The 19,804-nt window shown below is 41.0% G+C and overlaps 1 protein-coding gene and 1 long non-coding RNA gene across 2 annotated transcripts in view; one reads left to right on the top strand and one right to left on the bottom strand.

The window, feature by feature from the left end:
* Window positions 1-3,345: 3,345 nt before the first annotated feature.
* On the bottom strand, window positions 3,346-10,650 carry LOC124248379 (uncharacterized). Its single transcript, XR_006891026.1, has 3 exons — window positions 10,513-10,650; window positions 6,991-7,069; window positions 3,346-3,994 (listed from the first exon to the last, which is right to left on the bottom strand). It is a non-coding gene; the product is annotated as an uncharacterized LOC124248379 (long non-coding RNA).
* AHCTF1 (AT-hook containing transcription factor 1) overlaps window positions 10,459-19,804 on the top strand; it is an 87,133-nt gene continuing 77,787 nt past the window's right edge. The window contains exon 1 of the mRNA XM_046678290.1: window positions 10,459-10,772. The gene's annotated coding sequence lies outside the window, so the exon portion shown is untranslated. The remainder of the gene's footprint in view (window positions 10,773-19,804) is intronic.

Here is a 19,804-nt window from a genome sequence, read left to right as displayed (position 1 = left end):
GATTTTACATTCTGGTACCAGCTCCTTATCTCCTTGAAGATCCGTCCAGACAGTTTGAAGATCACACTTGGAGTAGCACCGGCTTCAAAAGGTCAAGGAAATCCATCGTGGTCTCATAGGTAATGAGTGGTAGAGACAGGATTCCAACCCAGGTCAGACTGTGCTCTCTCCCAATACCACAGTCTTCTCGGTATTCAAGGAATGAGGTGATGGCCACAGCAAACAGCTCTGCAAAAAGTGCTCCCTCCACAGTGTTTTCTCTCTCCCATTCCTTGCTGTAGTTTCACTGTATATGTGTTACAGTAGGAAATCAATGGCTACTGTAAATGTTCTGTTTGCATTATAGAAAAGTGTGATATTGGCACATAGTAATTCACGGAGGTGAGAGCAGGTATCCCCCAAGAAATTAAAATAAGGGATATAAGATTGCTCTCTGAAAATCGAAACAAATGAAATCCACACATGGGATGGGTAAGCTTGACCATCAGCGAGGGTGAATCAAGAGATTGTGTGTGGCGAGCTCAGGGTAGGACAGGAAGTCAGGGACCCCGAGTTGGCCGTGTGTATCCAGCACACGCTGTGCTCTGTTGTGAGGCACTTGTGAGTCATCAGGCTTCCTAGGCCTGGATGAGATCTCTCTTAAAACAATCCCCCCGCTACAAACTTTGATTTTATGCTCACTAAACAATCTTTTGTTTATTTGGTTTCCCAGGCAGCTCACTATCAGAAAAGCGGGTGCTCTGGCTGGGAGTTACAGGGATCCTAGCCGAGGTGAGGAAACGTCCACTATTGTTAGTCAACAAATTAGAATTTGAGTTTCTATAGAAACTTCTTATGAATGTGTTCCTACAAGTCAGTCTCCTTCAGACAGATGAGCTCCAAGAGTCCCAGCGTATGTTTCTGGACCTCCAAGGCCAAGACTACAGCCAGTTCATGGCGCTGTCAGCCTGAGGGGGCCTGTGGGGGCTGCCAGGCAGACGCCCTCTCTCTCGTCACCCTTCCTGTCTGTCTTCAGAACCAAGGACAATGGTTGGCTATATAAAATGCCAGGAAATAAGTGAAAGTCCAAGATGGTAAGAAAACTTTCCAGAAGGCTAAAAGTGAGTAAGGAATCTGATGGCGTGTGAATTGAGAAAATAATAGGAACCACGTAATTCAGAAAAGCGACAAAAGGCAATAACAAGCTTTGGAAGAGAATGGAAGGAAAACCATGTTGTGGGGAGACAGAGGGAAAATTTCATGGTATAGGTGAGAGACTCTCTCTCACATAGCAACAGGTGGACCCAGGAAAAATCAGGAAGCAGTCAGGTGGCCAGTGTAAAAAAGCTAGGCTGGGGGGCGGGGATCAGGAGAGCCAAAAGGCTCCAATGCAGTGACTTGAGGATGACGGTCTGGGCCCAGACCGTCATCAGGTGGGAAGAGTTTAGCATTTTCATTGCTCACCCTTTTAGGGGAAAGACAACGAGCTGCGAAAAAATTAAACACACTCGTATTTATGGAACTATTGCATAGCTTTATATTTCTGTCATCTTTCTATTGTGTAAAACTCCTCAGGGCACAAACAATGTGAAATGGCAATAGAGAGGAAGACTTCTCTAACTGAAATAAGTCATCAGCCAGAAACTGTCAAGAACCTTGTAACAAACCATACCGACAGAGCTGCTCAGCGAGAACTGTGAGCTGCTTTGAAGAGAGTCTGGCAGAGCTCTGCCTCTGCTTGAACCTGGTGCTCAGACGGCCTGTTGGGAGATGGATCCCCACCAGGTCCAACCCACCTGCTCAACATGAGTTGCAAATTAAAACACATCTCTCTCTCTTTTTTTTTAATTTTAATTTTTGTTTTTATAGCAGTAACATTGGATTATAACATTATATAGCTTTCAGATGTACATCATAACATATTTCAAATTCTACGTAGATTACATCATGTTCACCACCCAAAGACTAATTATAATCCATCACCACACATGTGCACCTAATCACCCCTTTTGCTCTCCTCGCCCTTCCCCTCTGGTAACCACCAATCCAATCTCCGTTGCTATGTGTTTATTTGTCATCGTTTCTATCTTCTACTTATGAATAAGATCATATGGTATTTGACTTTCTCCCTCTGACTTATTTCACTTAGCATAATATCCTCAAGGTGCATCCATGTTGTCACAAATGGCTGGATTTCATCCTTTCTTATGGCTGACTAGTATTCTGTTACATATATATACCACATCTTCTTTATACATTTGTCCCTTGATGGGCACCTAGGTTGCTTCCAAGTCTTGGCTATTGTGAATAATGCTGCGACGAACATAGGGGTGTATACATCTTTATGCATTTGTGTAAAACACATCTCTTACAGAATCCATTTCTAATGGATATTAAAGGGAGATTCCCCCATGTTTGTTTTTATTAACAGATACCTCATCTTTTTTTTTTTCTGTCTTATTCTCCTAATTCCACGAATAAAAGAGTAAGTGTATTTATTCATTCATTTAAAAAAAAGTGAATACCTACTCTATGCTAGGTATTTTGCTGAGTGTTGTGGAAAAAAGATGACAAAGACATTGGCTCTATCCTAGCAAGGCTCACAGTGTAGCCAGGAAGATAATTTATAAAAAGTATCTTTTCATAAAGATAAGTGCTGTAACACACCCTTGAACCCTTTCCTATTTCAAGGCAGCAGGCTTCTCAACTGTGTGCAAATAGCAACATCGTTCATCACGTCCTTTGTCTGGAGCACCCCTTCTATTAACTTGCTGCCAACCCATCAGATAATAGCAGTAATTATGGTGTGAGGCTGTCTTTTTGTTTTTGTTTTTTCTGGTTCATTAAGCTGGAAATGTTTTGTTTCTCTTTCATATCTCAACTGGGTTTTGTTTCCTGTCTAATTATCCATGTTGGTATTTTAAAGTGAGCAGGAGAATAGAATTTATTTATTTTGTTTACAGTTGTGTCATAAAGGGTAATTTATTTTCTTCTAGTTGAAGGAAACGAGAGACAGGGAGTCAAGCAACCCAACGGTTGTCTGTCTAGGTTTGCCAAAACTAAATATGACTTTGAACGAAAATCTTACTGAAACAAGCTGGACCAGGTAATTTCTAAGGGTCCTCCGACTTTGATAATCTATTATTTATACATGAAATTATATATTAGGTAGGTTAACATTAAAAATCAATTATCAGGGGCCGGCCCCGTGGCTGAGTGGTTGAGTTTGCGCACTCTGCTGCAGGTGGCCCAGGGTTTTGTCGGTTCGAATCCTGGGCGCGGACGTGGCACCACTCATCGAGCCACGCTGGGGCGGCGTCCCACATACCACAACTAGACAGACCCACAACTAAGAATACACAACTATGTACCTGGGGGCTTTGGGAAGAAAAATGAAAAAAGTAAAATCTTTAAAAAAAAAAATCAGTTATCAGCAACTTAAAAGGAAAATCTTAATACAGTGATGGAATATAGCCTGATATTTATATAGAACAATTCATCTGAAACAGTGGAGAAATATGTTCCATACTGTCACACATTGTTTTCATTAATACAACTCACATAAGTCATCTGACATCCAACAAGTGTTGGCAATAGCAAATATTTGGTAGATGTTCAAAGTTTGCCACATGTTTTCACACATAATCCTCACAACAGATGGGTAAACTGAGGCTTGGACAGTGTAAGGTCTTTCGCCAAAGATGCGCAGGTAGTAAAGGGTAGCCTCGGAGATCAGGATTCTCATTTACATCTTCTTCCTCAGAATTCACTGCTTTTTATGTTTCAACGTGGCTGCTTCCCAAAGTGCTTCACATATTCAAGGAAATTCTCAGGAGAATGTTGCTTCAAACCACATGCTGGAGGGGTTGACCCTATTGCGTTTGTGTTGAGGCTGGTCTAGGAAGGGGGGTGGCTCATTCAGACCTTCCTGGCCTGTGGCCCTCTGATGGTTTGGGGGCAGTTGAAGGCCGACCTGAAGTTGGGATCTACTGGTTCAGATCTCTTCTCCAGGAGGCTGACAATATGCAGGTTTGAAGTGCGTCAGCAAAAATAGCAAAGGAAAGAAATGATTCTAGTTAAATAAGGCACTGGGTTCTTAAAGACTCCACCCACAACTATCATTGAAGGGCTTATTCAGATTTATTCTACATAGCAAATGGTTTCTAAATCAGCTGGAATTATACGCAAGTCTGCGTGTCGTTTTTCACACATCACTTTGTCCTCTAACGTTCCTGCAACATGCAATGTCTTTTGGTGTCAGTGGGACTGTATTTTACTCTCTGAAAATCTTCATGATCTTCAAAGCAAAAGGCTTTGAAGTTTTCTACTCTTTGACACTGTACCTCAAAAAGACAATAGTTCTTACACTGCGGTCTGGTGTGTCCTCCTCAGCCTCGTTTTTTGGAGGTTAAGGTTTCCAGTGTCTACCCTGCCGAGGAGCTATGTCCCCAGCCTTATTTACTGAAGATTTATCAAGCGTCTATTTTCCAAAAGCTTCTCCATTGATGAGGCAATGTATGTTGGTGTGAGGCAGGATTAAAAGAATGCATAAGTGATTGTGGTGTCAGTCACGCAGAGAATGTAACAACCTCCCTACCGTACAAAAAAACCTAAGTGCTGTGGGAACGTGTGTTGCAAGGGTGTGTTTTGTTATTCACTCTTTTAACCAAAGTGCTGTGTTATACTTAATATCTGAAATTTGCCAAGTGTAGAAACTTTCACGTCCATAATCTGTGACACATGTAATAAAGGACAGTTCCCTAACTTTAAAATTAGACTTTTCTGAAAACAGGAGACCGCAGAATCATAAGAACAAAAGAAAGCTAGGAGATTACAGAGCTGCCATTCAAAAATACTTCAAACATAAAAATGGCAGGCCTTCTTTAAAAGTGCCTTTTGAAACTGAAATATAATAATGTACACCTGAAATTTACACAATATTAAAAGCCAATATGACCTCAATAAAAAACAAAGTGCCTTTGCCCAACTGGTGGGAAATATGTCTGTGACCCAACCAATTCTAGTGAACAAACGGCTTGACCAAAACCAGAATGTGAAACCAGAATATTCCTATGACTGACCAGGACACGGAGTGTTTGTTATAATTACCAATAAGATACTTAAGACAGAGTTACATCTGTCTTTGATTTTAAAGGAGCTTTGAGAGGGCCAACCCCGTAGCATAACGATTAAAGTCCAACGTGCTCTGCTTCGGTGGCCCAGGTTCACAGGTTCAGATCCCGGGTGCAGACCTACACCGCTCATCAAGTCATGCTGTGGTGGGGACCCACATACAAAACAGTGGACGACTGGCACAGATGTCAGTTCAGGGACAATCTTCTTCAAGCAAAAAAAAGAGCGAATCTTCCTCATAAAGAAATAAATAAATAAAATAAAGGAGCTCTGATAAAAATATTTCAAGCAAGAAGAAATTTTTCATTTAATCATGTTGTTCTGATTGCTTTGATGAGGGACACAGATATTGGTCTTACTAAGCTTTTTATCCCCAATGCCTTGAGTAATGATGACTAGCCCATTGAAAACATTCAATACATATTTGAGAGATGAACAAACGAATGAATAAATAATAGGGAACTGAAACAAAACAAAACTATGCTGAAAAATACTGAGAATTATGATTTAGAATCTTAAGGATGTAATTTTGATTTCATTAAAGTTCTATAATGTTTCCTTCACTAAACAGGAATTATGTGGTCTGCTAATAAATAGTTCACTTCTAAACTCTAGAGGTTTTCTACATTTAAATTAATTTTCGGGAGAAGAATGCTCTAACGTATTCTGAACTTTATACGGGACATTCCATCGCTGGCTCTCCACCTAGTTAACATCTTGTTTCAATTTTATAGACATTTCATGGTGAAAAATTGATACCATGTCACCTATACTTTTCTCTAATCAAGTCCTACAACTCTATGTGAAATTTATTAAAAATCCATACAGAGGACCCAAGAAGGAATAAAGATCAGAAAAGGCCAAAGGAAGAAAAATCCCCACAGTTTACAATTTAAACCATGTAGAGATATTGTTTTGAACAACAATTTAAAGTGCTTGGGATAACTTCCAGCACCATGCAAATGTCACGGTTAATATAGGATGTGCAAGCTCAATGGGATTAAAGTAATTGACAAGAAAAAATAAGGCTCAGAAGCCATCTAATAAACCAGGCACAAAGCACTTGTTAAAATGGGTGACCTATTTCCTCAGTGGAACATGAGACTTGACTGTTCACACTTCAATCCGTTTCCAACTCTGCACAGCCAGCTTTTCTTACCTGGCTTCCTTTGAGGCACGGAGCTTCAGACAAGGAAGAGATTTGTGACTCAGGAGTTATATGCTAAAAGAAGCATATAACTAGTGCGTGCCTCTGGAATCTAGAACAACACCACTCTAAGGCAAGCATGAGTCTTGAGGAACTAAAGGTTAAAAACAAAAAATGCAATGATATGTGAGTACACTGCCTATAGCTACCTATAGCAGAATTTCAAGATCCATCATTAATGGTGTTCTTTGGGGTCCAAGAACAAAGAAATCATAACTGTGATAGTTTTAGTTAAAATACACAGATTTTAAAAAGTAGCTTTGGAAGAGGAAGATGTGAAAGAAAGGGAGAGAGAGAAAAGGAAACGATTTAAAAAAAATTTTATTGAGGTCATATTAGCTTATATCATTGTGTAATTTCAGGTGTACATTATTATATATCAGTTTTTGTATAGACTGCACTGTGCTCACCACCAATAGTCTAGTTTTCATCCATCACCATACATATGTGCCCCTTTACCCTTTTCGCCCACTCCCCCTACCCACTTCCCCTCTGGTAACCACCAATCTGTTCTCTTTGTCCACGTGTTAGTTTATGTTCCACATATGAGTGAAATCATCTGGTGGTTGTCTTTCTCTGTCTGGCTTATTTTGCTTAACATAATACCCTCAAGGTCCATCCACGTTGTTGCAAATGCAACGATTTTGTCTGAGTAGTATATATATACTCACACACACCACATCTTCTTTATCCTTTCATCAGTTGATGGGCACTTGCGTTGCTTCCACATCTTGGCTATTGCGAATAATGCTGCAACGAACATAGGGGTGCATAAATCTCTTTGTATTGTTAATTTGGGGAAACAATTTTTAAGAAGAGATTAATTGTGGTACCATGTTCATGACAAATATTACCAGTATTCAGAGAAAGAAATAAAATCTATGATTTTTTTTGGTACCATTTATAAAAAACAATTTTTCAAGTGCATAAAGATTGTATTTTAATGACAGAAAAATATATTACTTTTCTTTAAAAGTTATAGATTTGATTTAATGTCTGTTTTTTCAAACCAAACAAATAAAATCCATCCTAAATATTTGCGGCAAATCATTTGACAGTCTGTTTTCCCACCTATAAAATGGGGTGTTTGGCCGAGAGTATCTCTAGAGTCTGTTTTAATCTAATATCGTATATTTTGGGTTGAATGGTGAAATCAATAAATATATACTCATTCACTAAACAATTATTTTAGCACTTATTTATATGATGGCCACTATGCCATCACTGGAAATGTGGTGGGAAACAAGAAAAATATGACTCTTCACCCCCCCAAGCTTATTGTGGATTGGAGAAATCACGGTTGGACACTTCTTGTTACAACCAATAATCTTTACAAAAATGATGTAAAATGTAGGTTAGGACAGAGGCGTTGCCTCTATTTGAGATAGACAAGCTCTGGGGGGTTTTTTGTTGTTGTTCTTGTTCTTGTTAAAATATGAAGGTTTTTTCCTATTACTTTGCAAAACAAATGAGAACTAATTCAGAACACCTCAATGAGCTTCTAAATTCTCTGAAATCAGATGGCTGTCAGTTGCTCCCAGGATGCTGGATTGGTATTGAAATATCACCTCTTGAACAAAACATTCTAAATGGAAGCACGAGGGTCCACACTAGTCATTATCATTTTCTAGGACTTTTATCAAAATAACTAATAACCATATAGGGAGAAAGGGAATGAAGTTCTGAACTGGGCACGAGGTACTTCCCTTGAATCTTTGTAACAGCTCTACCAGGGGAATAAGAAACATTATCCTTTGTTTTCAGATGAGAAAACAGGCTCAGAGATTGAAGTCATGTCGCTAGAAAGTAGTCAAAGGATTAAAACCCCAGGTTGTCTGGCTCCAAATGACCATGTTCTTTTTGCTAAACAATGCTTCCTCCAGTAAGGGAAAGCTTTGAAACCTTGTTTACAAAGTCCATTCTGTGGAACACTAACGAGGCAAGATGTTCCACAAGTATAAATGGCTTCATTCCACGGTCAAGTAACCTTGGGAAATGCCAAGCATGTTAAAGGCAGTGAAGTACTACATAAAAGAAATATTTAATTTTATTTAATTAGCTCCCCATACTCATTTGACTACCAAATCCAGATTTTTTTCTATTTAACAATTATTAATATCGCTGAAACTAAGTAAAATAATTTGGCATAAGCTTAGTTAAATGACTGAATAGAGGAAAAGGGGTTGAATGAGAGCTTTAAAATGGAAATTCAGTTCACAAAGCAATTAAAATAAAAACTAGCAGTTATGAGGGAAGCATTAAAAAAAGTGTAAGATACAGTCTGTGCTCCCGGTGTTGCTGGGAGAACAGGGAACGGGGAGGATGGAGGGAGTCAGAGGCAAAAAGGGAAACAGGCATAAAATAATACCAACCAGGTATCTTCAATGCAAGTTCTTGGTGATTCACGTGGGCTGAGGCTGAAGAGAAGATTTGGGAGAGAAAAGAGACTTGAGCTCGACCTTGAGGGATATTAAGATTTAGACAAGGGGAGAAGAGGCTGGGAGACACTGAAAGGCAAAAGCACGTTTGGAGGAGAGTGAAGAAAAGATTCTCAGAACCACGCAGGGAAATAAAATAGGATAGGGAAGGTTGGTCCAGATTCTAGACCATCATACATTTAACCATTGTGTCAGCAGTGATGGAAGGAAAGGTTAAAATCTGAACGATCATTTAGAAAGTGGATTAAACTGGATAGTAAGTATGATGAGATAGATTTTTGAATTTTACAACTGGCAGATTGAATTTCACAAGCCTTAGAGCAGAGTTAATAAATGTCTGTCTAACCAGTCAATCCTCTAATCCAGTCCCTCTTGCTCTACAGACCTGATAACTGAAGCCCAGAGAGATCAGTTGATTTCCCTAATGTCACACAGTTCACTAGCAGCATACTTGACATGAGAACTCATGTCTTCAGGCTACCAAGGAGTACAGTACTCATGAATGGAGCATAAAATAGTGCCAAAGAAAGGAAGTGTAGAATGGGGAGCAAGGCGAGGACATAAATCAGGACGTCTGATAGAGGGACGGTTTCTGTTTGAAGAGGTCTATTTAAAATAATCAAGACAACAACCAAAAACCTCTTTTAACTCCTTCTCTACCACAATTTAGCCCAGTAGCTTTTACAAACAAGTATGATACATTTAGAGGTTGCTGTCAATAAAAAAACAAAAATTATAGAAAAAAGGAAATTACATTTCTAAACCACAGCATATCTCAAAAAACATATAGGAAAGGGTAACGGAAAAGGACAAACTTTCCTGATAAAAAAATGGTCTGCAAGAATCCTCCCTCTGCCTCACGTTATAATCCTTTACCTGTACTTGGTATTTACTATTGCGGACTTTCTCCACATCTATTTGTTTGAAACGTGTTTGGTGCCGGGACTAGCTTCAAAGATACTAACAACAAATAAAAGAAATTCCACAAGGAAACCCTGGGGTGACCAAAAAGGCAAGACTGATTTAGGGTAAAAATTTGACGAAAAAGATTAGATTAGGCCGCGTGAGCACCTATGACCACGAAATCACCCTGGGATATTAAGAATATATATAGGAGGGGCGAAAAAAGAGCTTCCCCAGAAGTGTGGGGCCCACTTTTGGCAGGAAAAGTCGGAGCCTAGTGGACGAAAAACACCAAAGGCAAACGTGGCAGCCATGCGGCAAACATTATCATTTGGCCGCCAGCAGAGAACTCCAGAAGATAACGTGGAGATTCTCCCGCCACCGGGGTCACCCCGCCGGATCTGGCTGAGGGAGGGTTCCGCCCCGAGCGACGTCGGATAAAGACTACCACTCCCGACCCGCACCGCGCCCAACGGCCGGGCTGCCGGAGCGGTTTAAGGCGCAAGGCATTGTGGGATTTGTAGTCTTCCCCTCCCCCGCTCATCCGAGGCGGGGCGATCCTATTTTTTGTAAATAACCGGCCCTTTCCGAACCTGCTTCCCTTTCCTCCCTTTCCCTCCCCCCACTTTATTTCCCCGAGAGTTTGAAAATTCCCGCGAGCCGGCGCCCGAGGCCGGAACGCTCGCGAGAACCCAGGTCCCCGCGCCGCGATCTCCTTCCCCAGACCCCTCCCTCTGCGCCCTCCCCCGCCCCGCCCGGCGTGTGGGACTCGGTGTCTGCCGAGGGTAATGCGCAAAGCGGGGCCGGCGCGGGCCGAGCGGCGCAGGCAGGGTCGCGGCGGGGAGCGGCCACCTTTTCGTCGCTGAGCGGTCAGCCGGCCTGCAGCCGGCCGAGGCGCCCTCGCGGGTGTGCATCGGAGGCGGCCGGGGAGGTCGCGGGCGGAGGCCGGCGAGGCGAGCGGCAGCTTCCGCGGGCCGGAGGGAACGCGCCCTGTCTGTGGCGGCCTGTCTCCCGGGAGATGCTGTGACGGACCCGCGCGGGAGGAGCTCGCGCCTCGCCTGGCGCCCCACGGGACTCGGCGGCGCGGCGGCTCCGTCACCCGCCCTTCGCAGGTAGGGGACAGGGGCGGGGGCTGGGCCGGCGCGGCCTGGGCCCGGAGCGGCCGCCGGCTCTCGCGCCGCGCGGGGCCTAGGCCGGGCTCGTGCGCGCCCCGCGAGCCGCGGGCGGACGCGAGCGGCGGCCGGTACGGCGCGCTCCGGGGCTCCGAGGGAGTTACATAACGTCTTTCGCTGCCGAGCGGTGGCACATGGCGGCGGAGCGTCCCCGCGGGGTCCCCCCCCAGCGCCTTCCGCGCCAGCAGCCGGGTCCGCAGCCCGTCCAGGCCAGCCTGGAGCTCGGCGCCCCTTCCCCGCTGCCCCCCGACGCGGTGGAAACCTTGGCGGGCCTTCCCCTGGGGGAGCCCGCGGGCTCTTGGAGCGCGGCTCACGTTGCTGTGTGCTCCGCATGCTCCTGGGCCTGGCTCGGGTGAGTCCGGAGCGGGGAAGAAGTCGTGATTTGAAAAGGGCGGTGAATTTGGTCGGGTCAGGGAGATTTAAAATAACAGCACACCTCGAAGTGGGTATTAAATTGCCCTACTTGTTCCACCGGGAAACTTCAGGACGATGACTTTTGTTACGGGTTGACTGCTTTTTGGGGGGGTCGGAGGGAGGTTAGTTTATTCTCAAAGCCAGCGAGGTTCGTAGTAGCTGTTATTATCTGATTTCAAATAGGCAGTTTGAGCAATATCTGGAAGAACCTGGATCTTTTAGGATAAAATATAGATCTCTTGGAAACGCTAAAATTTTCAGTTTATTCTCAAAATATCTTAAAGAGCCGGTAGATTTTGAGAACCTGCTTCCGTGAGCTTTCCCTAATCGGGTCTGTGAGAAGAGAAGAAATAAAGGTAGTTTGTTTATTCTGTAGGATTTGGCCGGGGATGACAAGCCCAGCTCAGACTAATGCTTGAGAGCGCTCTGAGTGTGTTAAGTGCTGTGGGAAGTCTGCGTTCTCTCCGTACTGTAATTTTTGATCCTGATTTTTCGATAACCCAGTACCAAAGTGTCACCAGTTCGCAAAAGGGCAGTAATTATTTTTAAAAAGTTGGTTTTTTTTTTTTTGTAAGATTGCTGTACAGCGCGTTTGGGATGGACACATCTTGATTTAAGAGGAAACAAAACGTTGTTTCTTTCCTTCTAACCATGAAAATTTTCAGGACCCGCTCATTTTTTCCTCAAGAATGAAGTGTACCTTCCCTAGATTAGGTTAACGGTCTCTACAACAAGTCTGTGCTGCTGTCCAGCCTCAGCAGTTCACAGAATCGTGCTTCACCTGTTCCAGAATCATCCCCAATCCTGGAACCATTTTCTTGAAGATGTACTTTGATGTTCCTTAGCTGGTGTCCTTCAGCTTGGAGTGCCATCTCTAACTTTTTCAAGTTCTCAAATTTCAAGTCCTCCTTAGCTCACAAGCCATCTTTTCTATGCAGTCATTCATTTTCCTTTATCCCACTTCTTCCCTGGGATCTCTCAGCCTATATACCTCTATTGTAGCATTTATTTGTGTCTGATATTCTGATGCTTGACTATGTATCTCCTCTTGTAGACTGTAAACTCCCTGAGGTCAGGAAGTAGGTCAACTTTCTGCTCTGGCATTTCCTTCCCAACACAGTGTTTTAAAAGCAGTTGGCAATTAATAAATATTCAAATTAAGTTTGAAGGAACAGCTGCTACAAGGCTGAAAGTTTCTGGGTCCACTGATGTGGTTTACATTTAAATCATAACTCTTCTTAGTCTTTTTTTTTTTCCCCAGTGAGGAAGATTGGCCCTGAGCTAAAATGTGTGTCAGTCTTTCTCTGTTTTGTACGTGGGATGCTGTCACAGCCTGGTTTGGTGAGTGGTGTCTAGGTCCGGCCTAGGATCCAAACCCGCAGACCCTGGGCCACTGAAGTGGAGCGTGTGAACTTAACCACCATGCCACCAGCCAGGCCAGAATTCTTACTCTTTTTAAGAGTCAGAAAGAAAAAAGGAAAAATAAGTTGGACCCAATATTGAGTTTTCTTCTTTTTGATAGACTTTATTTTTTAGAACAGTTTTAGGTTCACTATAAAATTGAGTAGAAGGTACACACTCTTTCCTCCTCCCACTCCTGCGCAGCCTCGCCCGTTATCAATATCCCCGGCCAGAGTGGAACGTTTGTTACAGTTGATGAACCTACGGAGACATATCATTATCACCCAGAGTCCACAGTTTACAATTCGGGTTCGCTCTTGGTGTGCTATTTTCTGTGGGCTTGGACAGAGGTATAATGTCATGCATCCATCACTATAGAATCATTCAGAGTAGTTTCATTGTCCTAGAAATCCTCTGCGCTCTGCCTGTTCATCCCTTCCTCTCCACCAGCTCCTGGCCACCACTGATCTTTTTACTGTCTCCGCAAGTTTTGTTTTGTCCAGAGTGTCATATAATAGGAATCTTGCATTATCTAGCCTTTTCAGATTGGCTTCTTTCACTTAGTAATAGGCATTTAAGCTTTCTCCATGTCTTCATGGCTTGATAGCTCATTTCTTTTTAGCCCTGGATAATAATAATCCATTGTCTGGATGTGCCACTGTTTATTTATTCATTCACCTACCGAAGGACATCTCGGTTGCTTCCAGGTTTTGACAGTGATGAGTAAAGCTGTTATAAACATCCATGTGTAGGTTTTTGTTTGGATGTAAGTTTTCATCTCCTTTGGGTACATAAAGGAGTGGGATTGCTGGATTGTATGGTAAGAGTTTAGTTTTGTAAGAAGCTGCCAAACTGTCTTCCAAAGTGGCTGCACCATTTTGCATTCCCACCAGCAACGAATGAGAGTTCCTGTTGCTCCACATCCTTGTCAGCCTTTGGTGCTGTCAGGGTTCTAGATATTGGCCACGCTAATAGATGTGTAATGTATTGTTGTTTTAATCTGCATTTCCCTGAGGACATATGATGTGGAGCATCTTTTCATGTTATTATTTGCCATCTGTATATCTTTTTCAGTGAGGTGTCTATTAAGGTCTTTGGCCATTCTTTAACTGGGTTGTTTGTTTTCTTGTTGAATTTTAAGAATATTGAGTTTGTAAAAGTTGATTTTATGTTTAATATTTCTATTCTTGTCCCTGCTAGTATCTTACTATCCTAGTTTACCACATGTTTAGGACCTATTAGTTGCAAGGCATTGTGACCCTCTGGAGTTCACAGGAATAAGATACGACTTTAGCCTTTTAGGAATTCATAGTATAGTGGGGAAGACAGGCAAACACAAGTAATAAATTTTAAAAAATCATATTTAGGATTGCTCACCTGAAGATGGAAAGGAGTAAGCTCAGAGATGAAGTTAAATAGGAAAGGATGGATCTACCCAGAGCATCCTGGGAATCTAGTCCTTGAGCGATAGGTGGGGCTTTGGCAGACGGGCATGGAGGAGGGAACAGCATAAAGAAAAGAATGAAAGTGCTAGGCAATGGCAAACTGATGAAGGAAGTGGTTTTGGGAGACAAGGCTGTTAAGATAGTCTGGGTCTGCCAGATTTTGGAGGGCCTCGATTACCTGTGACTGGAGCTGTTGGTTTTTATATGCATTAGGGAGTCATTGAAGGATTTTGAGAAGAGGAGTGACATAACCCTTCTGTGCTTTATCAAGAAAATGAACAGTGTTTTCATTAATAGCCACTGTGGTGTTTCTGCTCTGCCTGTCTAGACCTTGGGAAGGAGTTGAAACTGTGTAAATTACTTTTTAGGGGTTGTCAATGCTGACAGGTCATGTAGGCTGGGACTTTACTTAATTTTGTACAATACTGAACATAGCTGCTGAATGCGTGTTTGTGAACATATATGTCTTTATATGACATGTTCTTTCTCATAATTTTTAGAAGTTCTCCTCAGTGTGCTTAGACTGTTAAAATTCACCCAGTAGGGGCTGGCCCCGTGGCCGAGTGGTTAGGTTCGCGCGCTCCGCTGCAGGCGGCCCAGTGTTTCGTTGGTTTGAATCCTGGGCGCGGACATGGCACTGCTCATCAGACCACGCTGAGGCAGCGTCCCACATGCCACAACTAGAAGAACCCACAACGAAGAATGCACAACTATGTACCGGGGGGCTTTGGGGAGAAAAAGGAAAAAATAAAATCTTGAAAAAAAAAAAAAAAAAATTTCACCCAGTAAATTTGGGATTTGAAAGTTTTTGAAGCAATTTTTGTTCTGTAGATTCAAAGGCCAACTTCTAAATTTGAAAAACTTTTTCTTTCATTCACTGAGCGTTTTTTTGAACTCCTTTGTGCCAGGCACTAGGGTAAGCTGAGTCAGAGAGATAGGTATTCTCTTTTTCTGCAAGCTTGGGTGTGACAAGAAGGACGACAGAGTATAGAAATAGAGTGTTACATGTGCTAGTAAGTAGTAGAACCTGGACTTAAAGCCAGTTCTAATTCCAAGTTTGTGCCTTTTATTATGTTCTGAACGGAACCTATGATTGTGCTTCAACTTGGTATTTCTCAGACACTAAGGGCTTTGAGAAATTCCTTTTCCCTTGAAATAGGCATCAATATATTAGGAAAGTTTGAGAATACTGCTCTCATTCCAAGGGAACTAAAGGGGTAACTTCCTTTGGCTCTGTAGAAGCCAGATCTAATTAATTTTCAGGACCAGGAAGTGAATTATAATTGTTATCCTAACCCTAATGAGTCATCTAATGAGAAGGAGAGGTGGTGAGATGAAGATAAAGGGACACTTAGGAGGGGCTGATGTACTGAGGTTAGAGAGGAAGTTATAGACTGAGCATTTAATTTTTGTGCATCTGGCATTTTAGCATATAGTAAGCATTTGGTATTGAATGAATTAAGAAATAAACTTAGAATCAATAAGCTGTTTATCCATTGAATGTGGGAAGTAAGACAAGAGGATCACCAAGGAAGTTGAGCAGCTTCAAGAATTCAAAGTTCTGGGGCGGCCCCGTGGCTGATTGGTTAAGTTCGCGCGCTCCACTTCGGCAGCCACGGTTTTGCTGGTTCGGATCCTGGGTGCGGACATGGCACAGCTCATCAGGCCATGCTGAGGCGGCATCCCACATGCCACAACTATAAGGAGCCCCAACTAAAAATACACAACTATGTACTGGAGGGATTTGGGAAGAAAAAGCAATTAAAAAAAAAAGATTGGCAACAGTTGTTAGCTCAGGTGCCAATCTTTAAAAACAAAACAAAACAAAAAAACAATTCAAAGTTCTGTAGTCTTTAAATTTAATTTCTAAGTTTCTAAGGATAGTACTAACTTAACATTGTTACAATGTTAACCTTTTGTGGAAATATCTGGGCCATAGACCAGATCTATGGGGTACTTGGAATGTTTTAAACTTGAAAACCTAGAAGCATGGTTTAGCCCATGGTCCATACAGATCTGAGTTCTGTTTGTGATGGATTAATGCAATAAATGTTAATTTGTTGAATTTATTTTGGCATAAGATAAAGAGTAGTAATGATAACCTACCCACTGATAAATTCAAGATTTTAAATGTTTCACAAAACATTTTACTTCCTTTTATTTTAGATTAATTGTGGATTTGTATAAATTGTCTTTCAAGGTTTTTCCCCACTTTAAGTTTCTCTTTTATGATTTGGAAGTTCTCATATTTTGGGATTTAGTGAATGTGTCAAATGGCTCTCTCTTACCTTGTTAGATTATGATTCTTCTCCTTTGAGTTTTTTTTTTCCAGACCATTACTTTTTTCTTTTCCCAGAGAAAGTTTTTACTTCCTTGTCAGTTTTCAACTCCAAGGTTACTATCTTTTGAGGGTAGCCACTGAAGCAGTGTTTTCCTCAAAAAGTGATGTCTGTGCAAACACACACATAGATAAGGAGAACAGATTGATGGTTACTACAGGGAAAGAGGGTGGGAAAAGGGTGAAAGGGGTAAAGGGACACACGTGTGGTGACGGATAAAAACTAGACTGTTGGTCCTGAACACAATTCAGTCTGTACAGAAACTGGAATATAATAATGAAATTATTGTACACTGAAATTTACACAATGTTATAAGCCAATATGACCTCAATAAAATAATGTAAAAAAAGTAAGGTTTGGGTGCCTGCCCAGTGGCATAGCAGGTAAGTTCACACGCTCTGCTTTGGTGGCCTGGAGTTTGCTGGTTCTGATCCTGGGCATGGACCTGTGCATCACTTATGAAGCCATGCTGTGGCAGGTGTCCCACGTGTAAAATGGAGGAAGATGGGTACAGATGTTAGCTCAGGGCCAATTTTCCTCAAAAAAAAGAAAGAAAAAAGTTTATGTCGCGTGCTTCTCAGAATGAGGGTACCAGTGACATAAAGATGTGGTGGAGTACCTGAAACCATAGGACTGATACGGTGTCAGTTTTACCTGAAGATTTAAAGTCTGATTACTGCCTAGTACATAGAAGTGGCTTCATAGATTATAGCTTCCTCTTCCCACCACTCTTTTTTTTGAGGGTGTGCCCTTAGATCTTTTATTCATCTGTAGTTTACCATTTCTGTATCATACTGAGGAGGAGGTCTTTTTTTTTTTTTTTTCCAGAAGGGACAGCTAAATTGTCTCAGGACGTTATTAAAAGTTTGTAATTTTCACAATGATTTGAAATGTTACCTTTGTCATAAGTGAAATAGTTCAGTTTCTGGTCTCTTGCTTTCATTGATCTGCTTCTCTATGTCTATACAGTATTTTTTGATCTTCTCAGAGAACTACCTTTTGATTTCATTGATTTTTTTTTCTTTAGTTTTTCTTTTTTTCTCTATTTCATTAATTTTAGCACTTCTGTTCCTTTCTTCTGCTCATGCTGGGTTTAATTTGCTCTTCTGGTTTCTTAAGGTAGAAGCTTAGGTTATTGATAGGAGATTTTACAGGTGTTTAGTGCTATTAATTTCCCTCTGAGCACTTCTTAAGCCACATCACACAAATTCTGGTATGTCATCTTTTCATTTTCATTCAGTTCGAAATACTCATTTCACTTTTGATCTCTTCTTTGATCCATGGGTCCTTTAGAAGTGTTATTTAGAGTCCAAATATTTCTAAATTTTCCAGATGTTTTTCTGTTACTGATGTCTCATTTAATTTCAGTGTAATCAGAGGACATAGTTTGTATGATTTGAATCCTGTTAAATTTGAGACTTCTTTTATGGCTCAGAATATGGTCTATCTTGGTAAGTCATCTGTGTGCATTTGGAAGAATGTGTAGTCTTGTTCTTGGGTAGAATGTTCTATAAATATCAATTAGGTCAAGTTAGCCGATTGTGTTTAGGTTGTCTTCATCCTTACTGCTTTTCTGTCTAGCTCTATCAGTTATGAAGAGAGAAGTGTTGAACTCTCCAATTACAATTGTGGGTTTGTGTGTTTCTCCTTTCAGTTCTCTTAGATTTTGCTTCATATATTTTGAAGCTCTGTTATTTGATACATAAATGTTCAGGATTGTTAATGTTTATTTGGTGAATTGACCCCTTTATCATTATGAAATTACCTTCTTTATCCCTGGTAATATTCTTTGCTCCGAATTCTATTTTGATGTTAACATAGCTGCTCGAGCTTTTTTTGATTAGTATTAGCATTGTATATCTTCCATTATTTTACTTCCAATCTATCTAATCTTTTTGTTTAAACTTGGTCTTGCTTTTTTTTTATCCAATCTGACAGTCTCTGCTTTTTAATTGGAATGTTAAAGTCATGTCGTTAATGTGATTATTGATGTAATGTGGTTAGGTTTAAATTTACCGTCTTCCCCTTTTTTCATTTGTCCCATTTGTTCTTTTTCCTCCTTTTTATACCATCTTTTGGATTAACTTTATTACGACATTTTATCTCTTTCATTGGCTTATTAACTATATCTGTGTGTGTGTTTTTTAGTGGTTGTTCTAAGGCTTACCGTGTGCATCTTTAAATTATTACTGTCTTCAGACAACATTACGGCATTTAATGTATAGAGTAAGAGCGTTGTAATGGTATGCTTCCATTTCTCTAGGCCTTTGTGCTATTGTCATTTGTTCTACTTGTAAATATGTTATAAACTCAATATATTGGTATCATTTTTGCTTCAAATAGACACTTGTCTTTTAAAGAGACTAACAATAAGAAAAAAAGTATATATTTACCATTTTTCGTAGTCTGTATTTTTTTGTGTAGATCCAGATTTCCCTCTGGTTATTGTTTTCCTTCTGCCTGAAGGAATTCCTTTAACATTCCTTCTAGTGCACATCTGCTGGTGATTGTTTTTTCAGCTCTTGTGTGTCTGAAAGGTCTTCATTTTGCCTTTGTTTAAAAAATATTTTCAGTGGGTGTAGAATTATAGGTTGACAGCTTTTCTTCCTTTCAGAACTTAAAAATATGTTGTTGCATTGTCTTCCAGCTTGCATTGTTTTCAGTGAGAAGTCTCCTGTCATTCTTATATTGTTCCTCTGTGACTGTGCCACTTTTAAGGTTTTCTCTTTGTCCCTTGAGTATGATGTATTTTGGTAGAGTTTCTTCATGTTTCTACTGCTTGAAGTTTACTAACCTTTTTGGATTTGTGGGTTTATAGTTTTCCTTAAATTTGGCCATTAGCTTTTTGAATATTTCTGTCCTCTCCTTTTGGAGATTCCTGTTACACATGTTAGGGCACGAGGTTATCCCATACCTCACTGAGGCTCTCTTCTTTCCCTCCCTGCCCTAGCCTTTTTTCTCTTTGTGCTTGATTTTAGATAGTTTCTTTGTGGGCGTTTAAATTCATTAATACTTTCTGTGTCTAATCTGTTAGTCTCATCCAATGTATTTCTCATCTCTGGAAGTTTGATTTTGTCTTTTTTACATCTTTCAAATCTTTCCTTAACATGCTCATACTTTCCTCTATCTTCATAGGGATTATATCTAGAATAACTGATTTAATGTCCTCATCTAGTAATTCTAACTTCCGTGCCATTTCCAAGTCTATTTCTATTGGTTGGGTTTTCCCCCTTATTAAGGGTCATTTTTTTTTACTTTTTTGCATGCTTGACAAGTTCTGATTGGGTATCAGACGTAGAATTTTACTTTCTTGAGTACTGAATATTTTTGCATCCCTTTACATATCCTTGAGCTTTGTTTTGGGATGCAGCTA

The sequence above is a fragment of the Equus quagga genome, chromosome 12 (assembly GCF_021613505.1).
Source record: "Equus quagga isolate Etosha38 chromosome 12, UCLA_HA_Equagga_1.0, whole genome shotgun sequence".
In the NCBI taxonomy this organism is placed as follows: domain Eukaryota; kingdom Metazoa; phylum Chordata; class Mammalia; order Perissodactyla; family Equidae; genus Equus; species Equus quagga.
This window is presented reverse-complemented; position numbering and strand designations above follow the sequence as displayed.